Source organism: Macaca nemestrina, chromosome 12 (assembly GCF_043159975.1).
Source record: "Macaca nemestrina isolate mMacNem1 chromosome 12, mMacNem.hap1, whole genome shotgun sequence".
NCBI classification, from domain to species: Eukaryota; Metazoa; Chordata; class Mammalia; order Primates; family Cercopithecidae; genus Macaca; species Macaca nemestrina.
Genome location: NC_092136.1, coordinates 109964714 through 109976813, shown reverse-complemented (window position 1 = coordinate 109976813; position 12100 = coordinate 109964714). Strand labels below are relative to the sequence as shown.

At 39.4% G+C, this 12100-nt stretch overlaps 1 pseudogene; it reads right to left on the bottom strand.

The window, feature by feature from the left end:
* Positions 1-11109: 11109 nt before the first annotated feature.
* LOC105493644 (DNA-directed RNA polymerases I, II, and III subunit RPABC1 pseudogene) lies at positions 11110-11731 on the bottom strand (annotated as a pseudogene).
* Between the last annotated feature and the right edge of the window lie 369 nt (positions 11732-12100).

Genomic DNA, 12100 nt, shown 5'->3' with positions numbered 1-12100 from the left:
GAGGCAAATGTGGAGGAAACAGCACAAGCTCCCACCATCACATTTACCCACTTATGTTCATCTGTTCCCATAAATTCTGCCTTCCTCTGGGACTATTGGTTAACACTCCGCGTTCTTACCTCCACCGCTTGGATACTACAGCCATTCCCCTCTTGCCTACTCAAGAACATGTCTCCAACAATCATCCTTTGTTTTTCTTGTAGCATCAATTTTTTCCTTTCCACTCAAGCATAACCATCAGCATACAAGCATGATGACATTTATCCAATCTTTAATACCCCCACACCAACCACACCACTTTTCTGCCATTCTATACTCTGTTTTTTTTTTTTTTGTTGTTGTTTGTTTGTTTTTCCAGCAGCCAGAGTGGTTCTGTTAAAAATCAGATCACATCACGTTATTTTTCTGTTAGCAATCATCTGATGCCTTCCTATCTCAGTTAGAGCAAAGGGCAAAGTCTTAACAATGACCAAGAAGGCTCAACGTGATTTCCTCTCTTCCTCATTTGCTCTGCTTCAGCCAGACTGGACTCCTTGCTGCTTCTTGAACATGCCAGGGGTGTTCCCGACTCAGGGATATTACATTTCTTCTGTCTGGAATGCTCTTTCCTATTTTCCTACTCCCTTACCTTCCTACAGAACTTTACTTCAATACCACTTTCTCAGTGAGGTCTACCTCGACCACACTATTTAAAATTGCTTCCCCTATCTGTACTCCCTATCACCTTTCCTTGCTTCAGTCCCCTCTTATCCCCTCCAAGATTGATCACCTTCCAATATATTATATATGTTATTTATTTATGTAATCATTTTCTGGTTTTCCTCCACTAGAATGTAAATTTCATGGAGGCGGGAATGTACACCCAGTGCTCAGTAAAAGGCCTGGCTTCTCAGTTAATACTTGTCATCTGAATGAAAGAACATGGAAACCCCTAAATTTAGGAACCTTTGTTGGCATGTTTATTGCTCTATACCCAATGACTAGGATACTGTCTGACTCACAATAATTTTTCAATAATGACTTGTTGGATGAATCACGATAGAACCTGAAAACTAAGAGAAACTGCTCAGCACCATTTCGTGGCACTGAGCCAGTCACCCCCCCCCCCCAACACCTCTGAGTTGGCGATCCAAGTTCTTTGCTTTTACCTGTTTTTGGCTCTGAAATGATCCTACGTGAATTTATGGTCTTCACTTTCAGCCAAGTCCTCAAATATTTCGAAAAGATGGGGTGAGCCTGGGGAAGAAGGGGAGTATGAGTCTAGAGTGGGGAAGGGTTGGAGTTACAACTGTAGGGCCAGGAATTCTGCCCTGAATTCTGACTATTGGGTTGTGAGTTTACTTATTCATTCAAGAAATATTCATAAAATTTCATCTATGTGCTGGACACTAGAGATACAATTCGCCCATTTATCCTTTCATTTAACAATGCTGAATGTTCCCCCTGTTCATGCAACTCCAAGTTGTCTTCACATAGTGGCTAAGTGTTCAGATGCAGGGCTGGTACCTTGGCTCCAGAAAATGGTGAGGAAGTGAATTACAATCCCCTCCTGAAGGGAGGTGGCAATCGGGACAGCTTCATTCAACTGGAAATTGTGATTCTGCTGGCTGTCCTACCTGATCCACAGGACACTATGAGCCCATAGGAATAAGTAAAGCCCCAAACTGTCCCGCGTTTTAAGCCTTCTTTGAACTGGAGATGTTACCTGACTATTCTTTGATGATAAAATAACTAGATCTTGGATTCACCTGGCAGCAGTTTGTATTCCTAATTCTTTGTTGCCAGCATCTTATCTGAGCTAAAAAACTGGAAGTTTGTTTGACATCGTTCTACTTTAAGAATTTTTGTCCTTAAAATTTGTTTTGTTTCTGGTGGTGGGATTTATATTTTTGGCCAGAAATATATTATGGATGACAAACTTCTCTCAAAAATCCAGTAGCTAATACCGAACAGACTGCTTTGTACATAGATATTCAGCAATGATTTATTTTATTCATTGTGTGTTTTTGTATAGCAGGGAGAAAGTCTGTATTTTCTTTCCCATAGATACAATCCCTATCTTTTCCTTATTTCAATTTTTCTCTGCTCACTGGAAGCTTATGCAAAAAATTGGCAAAAAAATATATAGACATAGATCCTTTCTCTCCACTGGTTTGAATGGGAAATGGGCTGGAGCTATAGGTTATTATTTTTTTTTTTTCAAAAACTTGCTTATGAAAAGAAGACAAGAGGGTGGAATAGAGTAAGGGGGACTTTTGAAATAGGATGTGGGCCGGGCGTGGTGGCTCATGCCTGTAATCCCAGCACTCTGGGAGGCCGAGGTGGACAGATCACCTGAAATCAGGTGTTCAAGACCAGCCTGACCAACATGGAGAAACCCTGTCTCTACTAAAAATACAAAAAATTAGCCAAGCGTGGTGGGAGGTGCCTGTAATCCCAGCTACTCAGGAGGCTGAGGCAGGAGAATCTCCTGAACCCGGGAGGAGGAGGTTGCAGTGATGGCGCCACTGCACTCCAGCCTAGGCAGCAAGAGTGAGACTCTGTCTCAAAAAAAGAGAAAAAAAGGATGTGAGTGCCTTCACCATGTGTATGGCCTGAAGCAAGTCAGTTGAGAGGAAGAGATTCAGAATATATAGAAGAGAAAGGAAATAATTAAATAATGAACAAAGGCATGAATTAATGTGCTGAGGGAATAAGGGTGTTGGGGGCATGAGGGAGGAAGGAGGCTTGAAGAGAAGGTGAAGACTTAAAATTTCCCTGAAGCCAATAGATGGGGCTGGATGTAGGCACAGGGGAGCACTGCTGAACTCCTGGCTGAGGCCCTCACATACTCAATAGCACAGGGACAGTCATATCACTTCAGAGGAACTGGAATTAGAAAGGGTCCTTGTGAAGGCCTGGCCTGCTACCTGCTACAGGGGCACTTAGGGGCAGTAGCATTTGTTATTGTTATTGAATTTAAGCATCATTTTAGGGGAAAAATATATATTTTTCTGGAGACAGGGTCTTGCTCTGTTGCCTAGGCTGGAGTACAGTGACATGATGGTGGGTCACTGCAGCCTTGAATTCCTAGTCTCAAGTGATTCTCCCACTTCATCCTTCTGAGTAGCTGGGAATACTGGTGCACAGCACCACACCTGCTTAATTTTTTTAAAGTTTTTTTTGTAGAGATGGGGTCTTGCTATATTGTCCAGGCTGGTCTCAAACTGTGGCCTCAAGTAATCCTCTACCTTGGCCTTCTGAGTAGCTGGGGGAATTTTTTTTTTTTTTTAATTTTCGTTCTAAATAATTTCAGACTAAAAGTTGTAAAGCAGTATAACAATTTCTGTTGACCTGTCACCCACATTTACCAGATATTAACATATTACTATACTTGCTTTATCACTCCTTTCATAATTCTCTTTCCATATATGTATGCAAATCATTTTTCTGATGTTTGAAAGTTGCCATATAATGACTCTTTACTTCTAAATATTTCAGTTTGTATTTCCTAAAAACAAGAACATACTCTTACACAGTGAAATTGTCAAAATCAGGAAACTAACATCAATCTAATACTATTTCCTAACCTACAGACCTTGTTCAAATTTACTTTGTTGAAATTTTAAAAAGTGAATTATTATACCTGCCACCTTTCAGTAGATTGGAAGAGTTTTTTTTGTTTTTTGTTTCAAACTAAGACTATTGCACTAATATTCTCAATAAGTCAGTGCAAAGGTCATAAGAAAGCATAGCTTACTTTTTTAAAAAAATGAAGTTTTTAAAAACTGTATGTTCAACTAGGGAAAAGATGTGGATTGATTTAAAATCATTTGCGGTGGTTATAGGAAAAGGCTCAGTCTATTTAAATAGACTGAGCTAATGGGGTTTTGGTAATGGCAAAAAAAAGAAAAAAAAGAAAAAAAAGAAAAAAGATGCCTGGGTCATTGTTTTTACTGTAATTTGTTAGAATTCAGGATTACTTTTAGAAAATTACTAATGGAGGTGTAGAAATAGCAAGAATCACATTTCTCATTGGTCTTGTAAAATGTGAAATTTGTATTTCTAGCATGCAAAAATGTCATCATGTGTACAAATAGCTATAAGACCTCTGTCACAGTCAATAGCCAAGGTCTGAGTGTTTAGGAGAAGGCAGGGGGCTCTGTCTTTCTATGCTGAGAGGATTATACAATTCCCCAACAACAGAAAGCAGAAAGGAGGACATGGTGGATGGGCAGCTGTTTTAGATGAGAAATGACTATGTGCTGCCCTCCTTTTGGACAGCCTCTCATAAACTGTTAGAGTCCCGATAATGCTGCTCGTTTTAACTCTCAAGGCAGTGTATAGATTCTTTTTTCTTATTTATTTAAATTACAAAGACAGTACATGTAAAGTTCTTACTCTATTGAGTCTTATGAAATTGCTGTTTTTGTAGGTTAAAATAGTCAAATAAGCAGTGTAAACTAAAAATGAAATTCTAAGCCCTACAACCATCTGAATGGACCTCTCTTCTTGGCCAAGGGCATTCCAAAGTTAACCTAAAAAACTAGTTCAGGCTGTATGATGAAAAGGGAGAGTCAGACATGCCTCATTATACCCTCCTCCCTTTTGGAATTCAGACCCAGCTGATCAGCGTTAATATCAACACAGAGCTCTCAAGACTGATAGAACAGACTCTTTAAGTCTGATAAGAAACATTTGCAATCTATTTTCTCTTAAGCCTGCTACCCAGAGGCTTCATCTAAATGATAAAATCTTGGCTCCACAACCCCTTATCATAACCCAGACATTCCTTTCTATTGATTCCAGGTCTTTAGATAATAATTCAACCAATTGCCAATCAGAAAATCTTTGAATCCGCCTGTGATCTGGATGTCCTCGTGTCCAGTTGTACTGTCTTTCTGGACCAAATCAATGTGCATCTTACATGTATTGATTGATGTCTTATGTCTCCCTAAATGTATTAAACCAAGTTGTAGCCCAACATCCTTGGGCACGTGTCATCAGGACCTCCCAAGGCTATGTCATAAGCATGTCCTTAACGTTGGCAAAATAAACTTCTAAATTGATTAAGACTTGTCTCAGATATTTTTTGTTTTACAGCAGTAATTCCACATCAGTCCAATAAAAGAGGTACAAGCTAAAGTTCAAACAATAGAAAATACATGGAACAAAATGTTAAATGGTATCTTAAATTTTGCTTACTCCCACTACCCTTCCCAGAGGTAACCTCTGTGAAATGTCTTTTTTCTGAACACTTACACAATATCCACATACACTCAAAATGTGTAAGTAAGCTTATTGTGTATGCATTGTTTTTCAAATTATACTATGAATGTAAAATTTTTGTTATGTCAGAAAATTTGGTCCGTTTTCTTCTGGTAATAGTTCCATGACTTTCCATATGACTGTTTCATGGTTTATTTAACCATCTGCTTATTAATTCCCCTATTATATTATTCTATTTTTAAAGGCTTTAGCTGATACTATAATGAAGATTCTAATACATATTTATTTGTGCATGTAGACAAAATTTCTATAAAACAGATTCCTAGAAATGGCATACCTGGGCCAGAGGTATATGGATTTGAAATTTTAAGTACTATCAAATTCCCTTTCACAAAGAGTTTACCCATTTATTAATTTACAGTGCTTATTTTCCTGCATCTTTGCTTATTTTAGGTATTATAAACCTTTTAAACTCTTATTAACCTGGTGGGAGAAATATAATATCAAGACACTTTTTCCCCCTTGATTATCAGTGAAGTCAGACAACTTTTGATAGGTTTTTTTGTCCAGTTATATGTCTCCTGTCAGTTACCGTTTTATAACCTTTGATTTGTGTATAGATTGAATATTAATTATTTGTTTTATGTTTTAATATTTTGTACCAGTATTGTCTTTTAAATTTACAGTATATTTAATCATCAAGTTTTTATTTTTATTTAATTAAATCAATCTTCAATTTTGAATTCTGGAATTTCATAATTTAAAATGGGCTTTACATTAAGATTGTACTTTTTTTGTATTTTATTCTGATTTTTAAATTTGTTTTTCACTTTTAGCTCTTTAGCACATTTGCTATTATTTTTTGTATATAATGTGAAGTAAAGGTCTGGTTTTATTTTTTCAAGTAGATATTTATGCTAATACTATCTGTTAAATTAGTACCTTTTTTCCTAACTGATTATAAATGCCACCTTTACTGAGTAAACTAAATTCTTATTTATGTATGGTCCTGTTTCTGGATTTTTAAATTCTTTTATTTATTCACATATTTCTACATTACATACATATCACATGGATGTAATATAGTTTCAAAGTATTTTTATTTTGTTTTACTTTTTTTGAGATAGCCTCTTGCTTTGTTGCCAAGGTTGGAGTGCAGTGGTGCAATCATGGTTCACTGCAGCCTTGACTTCCTGGGTTCAGGTGATCCTCCCACCTCAGCTTCCCAAGTAGCTAGGACTAGGTGTATACCACCATGCCCAGCTAATCTTCTGTATATTTTGGTAGAGATGGGGTTTTGCCATGTTGCCCAGGCTGGTCTCAAACTCTTGGGCTCAAACAGTCCTCCTGCCTTGGCCTCCCAAAGTGCTGGGATTATGGGAATGAGACACCACTGTTGCGGGAAGTCAGGGACCTCGAACAGAGGGACTGACTGAAGCCATGGCAGAAGAACATAAATTGTGAAGATTTCATGGACATTTATTAGTTCCCCAAGTTAATACTTTTATAGTTTCTAACGCCTGTCTTTACTGCAATCTCTGAACATAAGCTGTGAAGATTTCATGGACATTTATCACTTTCCCAATCAATACTGTTGTGATTTTCTATGCCTGTCTTTAATCTCTTAATCTCATCATCTTTGTAAGCTGAGGATGTATGTCACCTCAGGACCCTGTGATGATTGCGTTAACTGCACAAATTGTTCGTAAAGCATGTGTGTTTAAACAATATGAATCCTGGGCACCTTGAAAAAAGAACAGGATAACAGCAATGTTCAGGGAACAAGGGAGATAACCATCAGGTCTGACTGCGTGAGAGCCGGGCAGAACAGAGCCATATTTCTTCTCTTACAAAAGTGAAGAGGAAAAACATCGCTGAATTCTTTTTCTCAGCAAGGAACAGCCCTGAGAAAGAGAATGCATTCCTAGGGGAGGTCTCTAAAATGGCCGCTCTAGGAATGTCTGTTGCAGATAAGGGCTGAAATAAGCCCCTATCTCCTGTAGCACTCCCAGGCCTATTAGGAGGAGGAAATTCCCTCTTAGTAAATTTTAGTCAGACCAGTTGTCTGCTCTCAAACCCTGTCTCCTGATAAGATGTTATCAATGACAATGTGTGCCCAAAACTTCATTAGCAATTTTAATTTCACCCCGGTCCTGTGATCTCCTCTGCCCCAATTTGCCTTGTGATATTTTATTGCCTTGTGAAGCATGTGATCTCTGTGACCTGCACCCTATTCATACACTCCCTCCCCTTTAAAAATCACTAATAAAAACTTGCTGGTTTTACGGCTTAGGGGGCATCACGGAACCTGCCAACATGTGATGTCTCCCCCAGACACTCAGCTTTAAAATTTCTCTCTTTTGTACTCTTTTCCTTTATTTCTCAAACTGGCCGACACTTAGGGAAAATAGAAAAGAACCTACATTGAAATATTGGGGGTGGTTCCCCTGATACACCACAACTGGTCCCAATGTGGGTTTAATCTGTATTTCCCTAATGATTAGTGATGCTGAACATTTTCTCATATGCTTTTTGGCCATTTGTGTGTCTTCTTTTGAGAAATGTCTATTCAGATTATTGTGTTTTTTTTTTCCTCCTTCAGTTCTGTTGAATTTGATGCCCATTTTTAAATCAGATTATTTGTTTTCTTGCTATTGAGTTGAGTTCTTTATATATTTTGGATGTTAATCCTTTATCAAATGTTTGGTTTATTGAGTTTTGACAATTGGATTGACTCAATTTGCCACCCCCAAAATAAGATACAGAATATTAACACGACCTTAGAAAATTCTTTCATACTCCAGGTTGAGGCTACAGTGAGCGTGATTGTGCCACTGTATTCCAGCCTGGGCTAGGCAACAGAGCCAGACCCTGTCAAAATAAAATAAAATAAAATAAAATAAAATAAAATAAAATAAATAAAATAAAATAAACAAATTCTCCCATACCCCTTTCCAATCAATTCCTCCTCTTTCCAGGGGCAACCACTTTTTGATTTCCATCCACATTAATTAATTTTTCCTGTCTTTGGAGTTCATTTAAATGGAATCACACAGTATATATTTGTTGTGTCTGTTTTTCTTTTTCAGTCAGCATGGTATCTGCAAGATTCACACATGTTGTGTGTATCAGCAGTTGTTCCTTTTCATTTCTGAGTAATATTCCATTGTGTAAATATACCACAATTTGTTTATACATTTTCCCATTGATTGACGTTTGAGATTGTTTCTAGTATTTGCCTATCATACATAAAGTTTTCATAAGTATTCTTTTTTTTTCTTTTTTCTTTTTTTCTTTTGAGACAGAGTCTCACTCTGTGAGCCAGGCTGCAGCGCAGTGTGTGATCTTGGCTCACAGCAACCTCTGCCTCCCAGGTTCAAGCGATTCTCCTGCCTCAGCCTCCCAGGTAGCTAGAACTACAGGTGAGCACCACCACGCCTGGCTGGTTTTTGTATTTTTATTTGAGATGGGTTTCACCATGTTGGCCAGGCTGGTCTAAAACTTCTGACCTGAAGTGATCTGCTTGCCTTGGCCTCCCAAAATGCTGGGATCACAGGCATAAGCCACTGTGCCTGGCCAGTTTTCATAAGTATTCTTACATAAGTTTTTCTTTTTTTGTGAACATATGTTTCACTTCTCTTTGCTAAATATGTAGGAGTGGAATTACTGGTTCATATGTAAATATATGTTTACCTTTATACATAACTGCCAGAGAGTTTTCCAACGAGGTTGTACCATGTTATACGCCCACCAACAGTGTAGGCGAGTTCTAGTTTCTCCTCATCCTCGTCAGTATTTGGTTTAGTCAGCCTTTGATTAAGCCATTTTAGTGTGAGTGAAATACTGTCTCATCGTAGTTTTAATTAGCATTTCCCTGATGTCATTCAACAACTTTTTGTGAGCTTATTGACCAGTCATGTATCTTCTTTCATGAAGTGACTGTTTAAATCTTTTGCCCATTTCTAAAATTGGTTGTCTTTCTATTATTGATTTTTAGGAGATATTTTTATGTTCTGAATACAAATATATTCTTTGTCATACATATGTGGTGAATACATTTTTTTCCTATATGCGACTTGCCTGTTTATATTGTAAATGATGTCTTTTAAAGAGTAAAAATTTAAAATTTTGATGAAATCCAGTCTCTTAATGTTTTATTAATGCATTTTGTGTCCTATTCAAGAAATGTTGGTGGACTCCTATGGTCACAAAGATATTTTTATATGTTTTCTTCTAGCAACTTTATAGTCCTGGTTTTTATGGTTAGGTTTATGATCCATCTTAAATTAATTTTTGTATATTGAGTGAAATGAGATCAAGGTTCATTTTTTTTTTTCTGTACAAATATTCTACTGTTCCAGAAGCATTTGTTTAAAAAAAAATGACCCATTGAAAAAAACCCCAAATGACCCATTGAATTTACTTGGTGCCTAGTTCAAAAATCAATTCAGCATATCTATTATTGAACTCTCTTTTCTGTTCTACTGATTTATTTACCTATGCTTATACTAAACACTTAATTATTATAGCTTTTTTTTTTTTTTTTTTTTTTTTTGAGATGGAATCTCACTATATTGCCCAGGCTGGAGAGCAGTGGTGCTATCTGGGCTCACTGCAACCTCCACCTCCTGGGTTCAAGCGATTCTCTGGCCTCAGCCTCCCGAGGAGCTGGTTTTACAGGTGTACACCACCATATCCAGCTAATTTTTTTTGTATTTTTAGTAGAGATGGATTTTTACCATGTTGGCCTGACTGGTCTCGAACTCCTGACCCAAGTAATCCGCCTGCCTGGGCCTCCCGAAGTGCTGGGATTATAGGCATGAGCCACAGTACCCTGCCTATTGTAGCTTTTTGGTAAATCTTAAAATTAAGAAGTAACTTCTCAAAGTTTTTTCTAGTTCCTTTGCATTTCTATATAAATTTTAGACTCGCCAATTTTTACAAAAAATTGACAGTAATTTTAATAGGGATCGTATTGAATTTATATATCAATTTTGAAATAATGGACATCTTAACATTCAGCTTTCAAAGAATTGTCCATAAACATTTATTTGTTCTTCATTAATTTCCTTTAGCAATGTTTTGCAGCTTTCAGTTGGAAATCAGTTAGAGAGAGAGCAGGAGAGATAGGGAGGGAGGAGAGGGAAGGGGAGAAAGTGAGAGAGAGAGAGAGAGAGAGAGAGAGAGAGAGAGAGAGACTCATTGTGTTGTCTAGGCTGACCTCAAACTCCTGTGCTCAAGCAGTCCTCTAGGAGGTTGGGATTTCAGGTATGCACCACTGTGTCTGGATAAAATCTTACATATATATATATATATTTGAAGTTTATATCAGGCAAATTTGTTTACTCAAAATGTCTTTAATGTTTGAAAACACCCAACCTCCTACAACAACCGAAAACTCTGCTGAGTTAGAATCTCGCACCGTGGTGGCTTGAGAACGTGCACGGTTGTGAATGGAGTAAGGAGCCAAGGCTGTGTGGGGGCCACTATGCATTAGGGCCACCGAGAGAGGAAAGACGAGGGGTGGGAGGCTGAGAGCCCAGGAGGAAGCAGTGGCTGGTGGGAGACACGGAACCAAAACCCCCAACAGAGTGAACCCAGAGCAGTCTGGGCGAGAACCCGGGGTACAAGCTGCCCCCAGGTCGCCTCCCTGTGGGGGTCTCGTCCCTCCTGAGGCCGCATCTTGCAAAAATGCACAGGTGAATGGGGCGGGCTGGGCCATGGGAAGCCTCACCCCAGGACGGGAGCACTTGAGTGGAGGCCACCTGCCTTGGGGAGTCCAGAGCAGTAGCAGCTGGGAGAGAGCTGGCGGGCCAGACTCCAGCAGGGCAGGGCGTCCGTCCTGCAGGCGACGGGGGTCACTGTCCGTGTGTCTGCCTCTAGGAGCTGTCAGGGAGGTGGTTACTGCACCAACCGGTAGGTAAGGTACCTGCCCACCATCTAGCTGGGTTGGACGATCTTCATCACCTGCCCATCCTTTATCCCAAAATAGCGCTCGGCAGGATCCTGGGCAGCTGGTTCTCTCGGAGCTTATATCGGGCCAACAGCTCCGTCACCCACTCCTTGGTCATGATGACATACTCAGGGACTACTAGCTCGTGTTCTGTGATGTTGATGAGCAACTTCTGCTGCACAAACTGCTCTAGGATGTACTTGGGAGCCATGTCGACCAGGGACTGCTTGGCAGAGGGCCTCATGCCCTGCTGCGCCGCGATGAGGGCCCGCGTGAGGCTCTCCTGCTGCAGGCGCCGGCAAGACGCGTTGACGGTCTTGATGCCCACCTTGGGCTCCTCTGGAAAGAACACAAACATCTGGTCGGTGGGGTCATCTTTGTGGGCCACCGGCGCAGTGAGGTCTGTGCACCGCGGCTGCCCCTCACTTGGCTTGTCCCAAACTGGGCTTTGAACTCCTTCAGTGTGAGGTCACGCTCGTCCTAGGTCACTAGGAAGCCACGGTCGTGGCACGGCTGCATGATGGTCTTGCGGATTTTCCAGAGGAGGTACGTCTCCTCCTCATTGTCCATGGCCGCCCTAAAATCTTACATATTTTTTTACTGGGCGCCTTTCTAGGGATTTGATATTTTTTAATGGTATTTTTAAAAAGCTTTATTTTTCCGGTTGTTTGCTGGTGGCAAATAGGACAACAATTAGACGTTTTATATGCTCCAAGAGGTCTAATTTCACTTTTTAATTCTAGCGTTTGTTTGGGTAGATTCAATAGGTTTTTTATAATCATGCTGTCTATAAATAACAATAGTTTTGCTTCTTCCTTTCCAATACGCATTTTATCTTAGGTTCTTGCTTTATTACATTGGCTAGGACTTCCCTTTCTTCTATTTTTTATAACTTTGATTTTTCTATTTTATTTTATGTTTCAGAGTTAATAAAATTCA